Below are 10747 nucleotides of genomic sequence, written 5' to 3' on the forward strand. Positions count from 1 at the left end.
GCCAAGAGTATTGTTGAATCTCCATGTGTTTCTGTGTTTTTTATTATTTTTCTTGCTGTTGATTTCTAGATTTATTCTATTATGATCTATAGAATACATGAGGTAGTATTGATATTTTTGCATTGTGGCCTAGATTGTGATATAATTTGGAGGCAGTTCAATGTGCTTCTGATAAAAAGGTAAACTCAGTTGGTTTGGAGTGAAATATTCTCTAGATCTATTTGATTTAAAGTGTTAATTAGTGTGGAGATATCTTTATTGATTTGCTGTTTTGATGACCTATATATTGATGATAAGGTGTGTAGAAATCACCTAGTATTATTGTGTTGGGGTCCATCTAGGATTAAATGTATTAGAATTTTTTATGTAATTGAGTGCATCAAAATTTGGGGCATAAATGATTACTATTGTTATACTTCTTATTAGAATTTTCCCTTTACCAAAATGTAGTGGCCTCTTTTTTTCATCCTGATTCACTGTTGCTTGAAAAAGTTTGCCTGTCTGATATGAGAATAGCTACTCCTGCTTCTTTTCCGGAAAAAAGAAATATGCATGGAATAATTTATTTCATTCTTTTACCTTCAGCTTATGGGTGTCTTCACCTATTTCTTGTAAGCAGAGCATAGCTATATGGTGTTTTCTGATCCATTTTGCTAATGTTTGTCTTAATGGGGGAATTGAGACCATTAACACAAACATAAAGTACAAAACTACTCCCTAAATTGGATAAAGAGTATTTACTACAAAACATTTAAAAGGCAACAATTTTGAAAAATGGGAAGAATGACTTACAATTCCAAGTACTTACTGTTTGGTTGAGCTTTAATGAATGCAATAATAAAAATAGAATATGATATAAATATTGTTATCAAATAGAAAAATCTTTGATTTCGGCATTTATTACTTCAATAAAGAAATTTAGAGGGCTAGGGTTGTGCTCAGCAGTAGAGTACTTGCCTACACATGCAAGGCCCTGGGTTTGATCCTCAGCACCACATTTAAAAAAAATGAATAAAACAAAGATATCGTGTCCAACTACAACTAAAAAATATATTAAAAAAAAGAAATTCAGAAAACATTATATATTCTGTATTAATGAGAATACTGATAAAAATTAGATTTTATAAGGGCAAGTATAATAAATGAGCAGCGCTCCCTCAGTCCCAGGCCTCCAATCGCACCTCTTCTGCGGCCCGCTGGCCTCTCGCCTCTACCTTCCGCCATGTACTGCCGCCTGGGCGAAGCGCTGCTGTTGTCTGGACCCGCTGCGCTGGCCTCTGCGCCCCGACTCAGCTGCGCTGCTGGGCTGGGCCCGCGGACAACCCGCCGCCTCCCCGCAGCCGGGATTCACGCCGCCCTCCAGGCGCCACTACAGCGAGGCGGCTGCCGACCGTGAAGACGACCCCAGCTTCTTCAAGATGGTGGAGGGCTTCTTCGACCGTGGTGCCAGCATCGTGGAGGATAAGCTGGTGGAGGACCTGAAGACCCGGGAGAGTGAGGAACAGAAGCGGAACCGGGTGCGAGGCATCCTGAGAATCATCAAGCCCTGTAACCATGTGCTGAGCCTCTCCTTCCCCATTCGGAGCGACGACGGTTCCTGGGAGGTCATCGAGGGCTACCGGGCCCAGCACAGCCAGCACCGCACGCCCTGCAAGGGAGGTATCCGTTACAGCACTGATGTGAGTGTAGATGAAGTAAAAGCATTGGCTTCTCTGATGACTTATAAGTGTGCAGGGGTTGATGTGCCATTTAGGGGTGCTAAAGCAGGTGTTAAGATCAATCCCAAGAACTATACAGATAATGAATTGGAAAAGATCACAAGAAGGTTCACTATGGAGCTCGCAAAAAAAGGTTTTATTGGTCCTGGTATTGATGTGCCTGCCCCAGACATGAGCACGGGTGAGCGAGAGATGTCCTGGATCGCTGACACCTATAGGTGTCAGCACCATAGGGCACTATGATATTAATGCACATGCCTGTGTTACTGGTAAACCCATCAATCAAGGAGGCATCCATGGGCGAATTTCTGCTACTGGCCGTGGTGTTTTCCATGGAATTGAAAACTTCATCAATGAAGCTTGTTACATGAGCATTTTAGGAATGACACCAGGATTTGGAGATAAAACATTTGTGGTTCAGGGTTTTGGTAACGTGGGCCTGCACTCTATGAGGTATTTACATCGTTTTGGTGCTAAATGTGTTGGTGTTGGTGAATCTGATGGGAGTATATGGAATCCAGATGGTATTGACCCAAAGGAACTGGAAGATTTCAAACTGCAACATGGATCAATTCTGGGCTTCCCCAAAGCAAAGGTCTATGAAGGAAGCATCTTGGAGGCTGACTGTGACATACTGATCCCTGCTGCTAGTGAGAAGCAGTTGACCAAATCCTTTGCATCCAGAGTGAAAGCCAAGATCATTGCTGAAGGTACCAATGGACCAACCACTCCAGAAGCTGATAAGATTTTCCTGGAGAGGAACATCATGGTTATTCCAGATCTCTACTTAAATGCTGGCGGAGTGACAATATCTTACTTTGAGTGGCTGAAGAATCTGAATCATGTCAGCTATGGCTGATTAACCTTCAAATATGAAAGGGATTCTAACTACCACTTGCTCATGTCTGTTCAAGAGAGCTTAGAAAGAAAATTTGGGAAGCATGGCGGAACAATTCCTATTGTACCCACCACAGAGTTCCAGGACAGGATATCGGGTGCATCAGAGAAAGACATTGTGCATTCTGGCTTAGCCTACACCATGGAGCGTTCAGCCAGGCAAATTATGCGAACAGCCATGAAATATAACCTGGGCTTGGACCTGAGAACAGCTGCCTATGTCAATGCCATTGAGAAAGTCTTCAAAGTATACAATGAAGCTGGCGTGACCTTCACATAAATGGATCATGGTTAACTTCCTCACCACCCTCTGTAACTTCTGCTGACCTATCACAAGTTTACATGTAACTGCAGAAATCTTTCTCTCATGACTCATTAAACAATGGACACTGTTCTAAACAAGTCAATTTGATTCAGCCCCTTAAGAAGAAAGAAATTAAGTTTAGGGGATCGTATACAATCTGAGTGTGAAAGTAGAAATTACCTATTCCAGAAAGCCACTTAGGCAATTTGCTTTTAAATTAAAAGTGTCTTCCACCTGACTATGCTGCCTTGCTCCAGGGCTCTTCCCAAAAATAAAAAAAAAAAAAAGGGTTGTTGCCAAGGAAAGCAGTCAAGAACAGTTACTCAGTTTTGCTCTGGCAGGTCTGGGACATGCTGTAACTTTGATACATGTGAGAATTAGATATATGGTTTTTGAAAGGTGACATGGTCCTCAAATGAGTTATTGGTATTTTACATCTGCATAATAACTCAATTTTATAAGTTGCAAAAAAAATAAAAGCTGTCTTGTATACATTTTATTCTCATAGAATAAAATAAGTACATGCTGCTGTAATAAAATTGCCTTGAATCACTTAATAAGCCTAACCTTGACTCAAGCAGTGAATGCCTATAAACATAGTAAATGAAAAAAGCTAGTATTTTTATAACATAAAGTAATATCATTTATAGCTTATCAGTCATATATTGTCCAGCAGAAATAAAAAGCCTGATGGAGATCTGTCTTCATACCTGGAAACACTGGAGGCTATTTTTGTTAAAACTATCAGAATTTTCTAACTGCCATTATGACACATAGTCCAAAGAATGTAGTAATCTCCTTATCATGTTAATTGTTCTTCCCTTTTGAAGATTATTGTGTTGACTAAACCATAATTCAAGTAGAGTGTCCCAAGAAAAACCACTGGGCTCCCTGTTTGGAGTCCAGCTGGCTCTGAGCACTGACTCAACCTGTGTGCCCTCCCCTTCTGGAGGCTTTGCATTCTGCACCCAGCTTCATTAACAGCAGGCTGAAAACAACATAGGTTCTAGTGTTTATGGAGTTTTTTGGCCAGGGCCTTTTGGCCTTTTGAGCAGTGTCCCAGTGAAGTTCTAGGTATTTATGTAAGAATGAGCGCTTTTTTTTTTCTTCTTCTTCTTCTTCTTCTTCTTCTTTTTTTTTTTTTTTTTAACAATAATGCCCTTTCACAGATTTCCAACTACTTTGTAACTGCATGACTTAACCTGGTGATAAAGGCAGTTATTAAAAGTCTACATTTTCAAAAAATAAATAAATGATCAGCAACCCAGTATATATCAATAATTAGTGACAAAAAATAGAAAATGTTTTCATTAACAAAAGCCATAAAATATTAACCAAGAAAAATAAATTGAATAAAAAGCATGCAAGACTTGTAAGAAGAAAGTTTAAGCTATTAATATGGGATCTTAAATATTATTCAATGATATGTCATGTTCCTTGTGGGAAGATTAATAAATAGCTAAAATTTTATGGTTATATGTACAAACCACACAAGTCCAAACGGAACTACTTTGAATTTGAATTACTGTTAGATAAACAACTGCAATAACTATAAGAAATAATACTTTATTAAAACACAGGAAAGGAGTATTGTGGAAGAGTATGCCATAGAAGATTATTTTAAATACATATTGAATTAAGCAAAATGGTGTGTCATTGATGACAGAATATTAAATAAGGCATTACAAAGGTATAAACATTCCAGCTTGAAATTGAAATGTATATGGGGACCCAAAATATTATAAATTTGGCATTTTAACTCAGTGGGGAAAAGAATGGATTACATAATAATCATGATAACTGGATATCTTTTGGGGAAAGCATTAAATTCTTTCCAACTAGATTCATTTTCCTCATATTCCAAAACACTGAGCTTCAAACATTCTAGAAATTTCCAGATTAAAAAAGAAAATCATGTGCCCCCCAAAAAAGATTAAAAAATGGAAAAAGAACAAAATTGACTTCACCAGCCACACTGAATTTAAAAAAAAAAAATGAAGACTTTAAATTCCTTATATATCTTATAGAAAATAATGTTCAGTACTGACTTCTCAGTGAAAATATCTATTAAGCCCTAATCTCCTAGCATGCTGTGTTGAACAATTCTATGTTCGTATGTGAATAGAAATGCTAATAAATCTATGACCATTGTCTCTACCAAGGAAATGCCAAATGTACTCCATTTATCATAGCAAGGGTCTGCATAGTTGTGTGGAAGATGGAGATGCAACCCTACATCTCTGTTTGGGAGTCTGCTGCTCACCCTTTGCAGCCTTTTCCTCATCATACTGGCCATAGAGATGAATAGCTTTGTTCAAGTCTGGCAGATGTTTTCTGCCCAGGCAAAGCCTAGTGCCTGTTCTCTACTGGAATAAACCCCAGGTCAGTGAGTGTAGTTGCATTGTTTTGTCCTCTATGTGTCCATGCTTAGAAAGCTTCAGTGCTCAGAACTGAACACAAGTTCTTCCCTGTGTCTCCCCCATCATGTCCCACCTATCTGAGGACAGGGCCATGTGCACACAAGGATTTTTCTGCTTTTAAATGGAATGCTATGAACAATGTGGGTGTTATGTTCTGGGCATGTCCCTTAATAGAAAATAAACAAATCTCTTTAAACTTTTCCACATCTTTCTTTTTGTTTTGTTTTGTTTGTTTGTTTGTTTGTTTGGAGTATTGAAATTTCTGCTACAGGGTGGAGTTACTCCTATGTTTCGGATAGACTCCAAATCATGCCATGGGTAAAAAAAAAAAAAAATGATTATTTTCAGATATTTGAGTGTTTTCAAAACCTTTAGAAAACAGTGTGGCTTCATTTTGTCATCACACAATAACAATTTATAGATATGTTGGTCATGCATATTAACGATTTTAGACTTTGTGATAAGGACAATAATAACTCCATGAAATGTTTTAAATCATGTGTGGCATGATCCAATTTACATTTTTGGAAGACCTGTCCTTCACAAGTGAAGCAATAATGACTCAGGAGGTCATGGATTACAGACTTAGTTGAGATGAAGTTATTGGCATTATAGGTGGAATCACAAGATTACTCAGAGGTAGAGTTCATGAGATTTAAAATGAATATGGAGAACAATGGGAAGAAACAGTCGAGAGCATGTCCAAAGTTTCCAACTACAAGGGGGTGGACTGGAAAGACATTTTCTAATGCAGCAACACTGGAAGAGGTTTAGAGGAATAGAGAAAAGAGTTTGCTTTTGGACATGGTCACAGTATTGGGACTAGCCTGGAGTGCATTTGGAGGACATTATGGTCATGGATCTGGAATTCCATGAACCAGAATCACAGACCTTCTCTCCCAGGAAGCCTGGAACATTATAAGGATGATACATCTGGGACATAATCCACTTCAAAGTACAAAAGAGACTTCAGGGAATGAGGATGCCACATAAAACATCTTGGATGCTTTGGATATATTACACATAGTTACATTGAAAATGTTTTCTGTTTATTGGACATTTAAATTTAATTGTGTATCTTCTATTTTATTTGCTAAATCTGACAATCTGGAGAATATACATATGTTCCTGACTCCCTAATAGAATCTAATTTTCTGGCCTCTATACATCTCTGCCCTAGAGGAAATGTCTAGTTGAGGGCTCAGGGTTGGAACATGAGCTTGTCTAGAGCAGCTAGTTGCTTTGCTGATGCTACAGTGTGTCCTGCAATAGGACCAGGTGAAGGTGATATTGCCTATAAATCTTTTTGTTCTATTCTGAGGAGCCCCTCATAAGGCTTCCCCTCTTCTGTCAAAGAGAAAGTTTTTCTCCAAGTGAGAGATGTTTTCTCTCTCCACACTTGCCCCACTCTGGACAGGTCTCTTATCTGGATGATGCCTGCATCAGCAGTCCGAGCCACAAGGGGGTGATGTGTGACACCAAACTCTGAATGGGAAGGATATCTGCACCTGCCTGCAGGGATACAAAGGGGCAGGCTGCACAGATATGAGGATGAGTGTGCCATGGGTGAGTACACAACCTTTCCCTGCTTTCAGTGAGTGTCAGATCAGTAAGCGTTTCACTGGGAGCTCATGTTACTCCAGGAGTGTGTTACACCCAACTCTCACCTCTCCCATTAAGTATCCTCTTTGCAATTAACTCTTCACCATCACCTTGTATTTCATTTGGAGAATTAAATATATGGAAGTTCTGTACTTGATTCTTCATATAAAGCCTTCCTCAGCAGCATTTTAGCTAGCTACAGCATACTGAAAGGCACTAGAGCATTGATAGCCTATGCTCTTTTTTTCTTTGTAAATTATGCAAAAAAAAATAGAGAGTAAAAGTCTACATGTAGCAAAATGAAATGTCACCCCATCTCTCACCTTATTCAAAAATCAGCTCAAAGTGGATCACAGACTTAGGCACTAGGACAGAGACCCTGTGCCTAATAGAAGAAAAATAAGGCCCAAATCTCTACCATGTCATCTTAGAAATTGATGTCCTTAACAAGACTCCTCTAGTGCACAAGTAAAATCAAGATCAATAATTGGGATGGATTCAAATTAAAAAACTTCTTCACAGCAAAGACACAATCAATGACATGAAAACAGAATCCACAGAATGGGGAAAAAATCTTCATCACACACACCTCTGATAGAGCATTAATCTCCAGGATATATTAAAAACTCAAAAAAACAGCAAAAAAACCAATAACTCAATCAATAGATGGGCAAAGAAACTGAACAGACACTTCAAAGAATAAATGCAATCAATCAACAAATATATGAAAAAAATGTCCAATATCTTTAGCTGAAGTCAGAATTAAAGACAGACATCCAGTGTAGATAGGCAAGAATCCGATCTAGAGAAGGGAGTCCAGTTTAGGTCCAGGAAGTTTGAGACCACCTCTGAGGAACTGAAATCTTAATGTCTTCAGAGCACTTCCTCCGCCTTTATAAAGATAACCTGCCAAAGCTCCAACCTTTTGCTAAGGTAACATGTCCCAGGGATTGTCCCTCCCTTCAGGGAGTTGTAAAAATTGTTAATTGATGCACCCTGGGACCACTTCCTGCCCACATCACTCCATCTTAGCCCCTCCAACCCATCTGCTTCTCACCTTTTGACCATCCCACCTGGGCAATCTCCTGAGCCTAGTCACACATGAAGGAAGGAAAGAGATAAGGAGAAGAGAGCAGGAAAGCAAAGGAAGACAGAATGCTCTCACTCTTTGGGACACCAGGATACTAGCTATGGCCCCCTTCTCTTTCACAGGAGAAGTTTGCATTACCCCTTTATAAATAAGCCCTGTTTTATATTCTTGCCCCTGCACCCTTTTTAAAGTTATATTTAAACATGTGAGGAAGCAGATCTCATCACTGATAACTGGTGTATCATAGCCATGAGAGAACTGCAAATCAAAACTACACTGAGATTCCACCTCACTCCAGTCAGAATGGCAATCATCAAGAATACAAGCAACAATAAATGTTGGCAAGATTGTGGGGAAATTATACACTCAAACATTGCTGGTGAGACTGAAAATTGGTGCAACCACTATGGAAAGCAATATAGAGATTTCTAAGAAAATGTGGAATGGGACTACTATTTGATCCAGTCATCCCACCTCTCAGTTTATACACAAAGGACTTGCAATCAGCATACAACAGTGAAGCAGCCACCACTGTCTGTCCCTGGAGTCCAGTGCTGTTCCCTGACCCTAGCTGAAGGCTGCTTGTTAGGAGGAGGCCCTACTGCTCCTTCTGGGCAGGATTTGGAGCTCTTTTCTCTAAACAAAATTCTATAGGTTTCACTGGCTTCTTTTGTATGCATTAGAGGCACAATTATGGATACAATAGTGATTAATAGAGAAGTAATATGTCCCAGATCAAAGGAAAATTTATTAGTGGAATATTAACCAGTGTGTGCCTTTGCTAGAAGACAAACTGCCAATATCAGGGGAGATTTATTGAGATATTATCCTGGACTTAAGGACAATGGTCTATGTAGGGGACAGAGGTAGGAGACATAGTTATCTGCCCTCATTTTATTATGCTATTTTCAAATCCATTTCTTCAACCTTGTCAAAGACTTTCATCCAGGGCCTCACACATTCCAAGTTTAAAGACAGTTTTTTCTTTTTTCTTTTTATTTTTTTTACTTTAATATAAATCTAATACACATAGCAGACACATGCTGATGGTAAAGAAATTTGAATTTTGAGAAACTACTAATCTAAATACTTAGATTAATCTACATTAGTCTAAATACACAAATAAAGGATACATTTCAACTTACAGTGAGAGGAAGCAATTGCTGAGCCACAAAACCTAACTACTTAGGAGTATATCTATCAATATGTCATCATATTCTTCTCAATACAGTTTTTTATGACTTCCCTGAGCATAAGAAACACATCCCATGCCCTTGGAGCTGAGAAGGCCTGCCCCTCTCCACTTTTAGATAAGTCCTTCAAAGGGATAAATAGATCTTTGTGAAACCTTCTGAATGTGGGTTCACAGGCTGGGCCTTGCTCCAGGCTGGGCCCCAGAGAAGAGAATAGCTGTATGAAAAGAAATTTGAGAGATTTACCTGCATCTTCTTGCTGCCTTTAGAATGGAGGTGCTGCTGTGGGGCCGTGCTGTAATTCTAGTTTTAACAGACAAGCTGAGAACCTGGGTGGGAGGTGAAGGAGGCTTTGTTTCCTGTGGGATTACATCATTATGCCAAGAAGCATCAGGTGTGTTTTCTAGGGAGGAGAGAGAGGGCTTGGTGTAAGTAGATACCACTGAGGAGCAACAGGTAGATATGAGTGGTCTGCAGCAGGTAGCTTAGAGAGGGATCCAAGGAAGGTCTCTGGGCCCTGCCAAATTCATTCATGCAGCTGTTAGAAGAAATTAAATAAAGAAGTGCCAGCAACTAAAGAAATGTTTGCAGAATTATAGGTGATTTAAATAGTCTCTATCAATTCAAAATATATAAATTTAAATTATTCCAAACTTGACAAAGCTAACCTCCTAATTAGCACATCCTCTTTAGTTAAGCACTGAAGCTCAAGGCTTTAGTAGAAATTGCTTCAAAGCTCAATCCTGAAAGAAGAACATACTAATTTCAATTTCATAGACTCTTTGTGCTGTTGGAGGGTAAAATATTATAGAATTTTGCCCTCCAAAAGAATTTCTCAAAACCTAATGTTTGAATCACCTGCAAAATCTGAAACGTATATATTGGGCCGCACCCATCACAATCTATGTGATAGGGCGTAGGCATCTCATTTAAACCAATAACTTTAAGTGGCTAATTTGCAGACTAAAGTCTAAGAAACACTGAGAGATATTGAATTGTTTTCTTAGTTTTAAGAGTTCAATAAAACTATACAGAGAGTATTTCCTGAGGTAGAATATATATTAATGAAACTCTAAGAATGAAAACAAAATGGTTTTCTTTTTAATAAATTTAATCATTAAACTAAGTTAATATTCCATTGAGTAAGTTTCCTAGTGATTCCAATTACCACAGGTAGATATAAAAGAGGTTGACTAACTGAAAAGTGAACTAGTGGTAAGCCAGCAGAAAGCATGTTCCAGAGGTTTCTGGAAGTCTACTCACAGCAACAGGAGCAGCAGCAGCAGGATAAGCCATCTTTGATGACATCTGAGGTTCTGAAGCCAGAATTAGACAGGAAGTCAGTATAGACAGGCAAATCCTCAGGTCAGATCAAGGAGGCCAATTTTGAGTGAGTCCAGGAAGTTGGAGATGTCTCCTGGGGGATTGAAATGTTAATTTATCAGAAACCTTTCTCCACTCTTATCAAGAACCTGCCCCTGCTCCAGTCTGTTGCCAGGGTTAACTGTCCCAGGAATTGCCTC

The 10747-nt window shown here is 39.0% G+C and overlaps 1 pseudogene; it reads left to right on the forward strand.

The window, feature by feature from the left end:
- Positions 1-1207: 1207 nt before the first annotated feature.
- LOC144368392 (glutamate dehydrogenase 1, mitochondrial-like) lies at positions 1208-3017 on the forward strand (annotated as a pseudogene).
- The last annotated feature ends 7730 nt before the right edge of the window (positions 3018-10747 follow it).

Source organism: Ictidomys tridecemlineatus, chromosome 11, assembly GCF_052094955.1.
Source record: "Ictidomys tridecemlineatus isolate mIctTri1 chromosome 11, mIctTri1.hap1, whole genome shotgun sequence".
NCBI lineage: Eukaryota > Metazoa > Chordata > Mammalia > Rodentia > Sciuridae > Ictidomys > Ictidomys tridecemlineatus.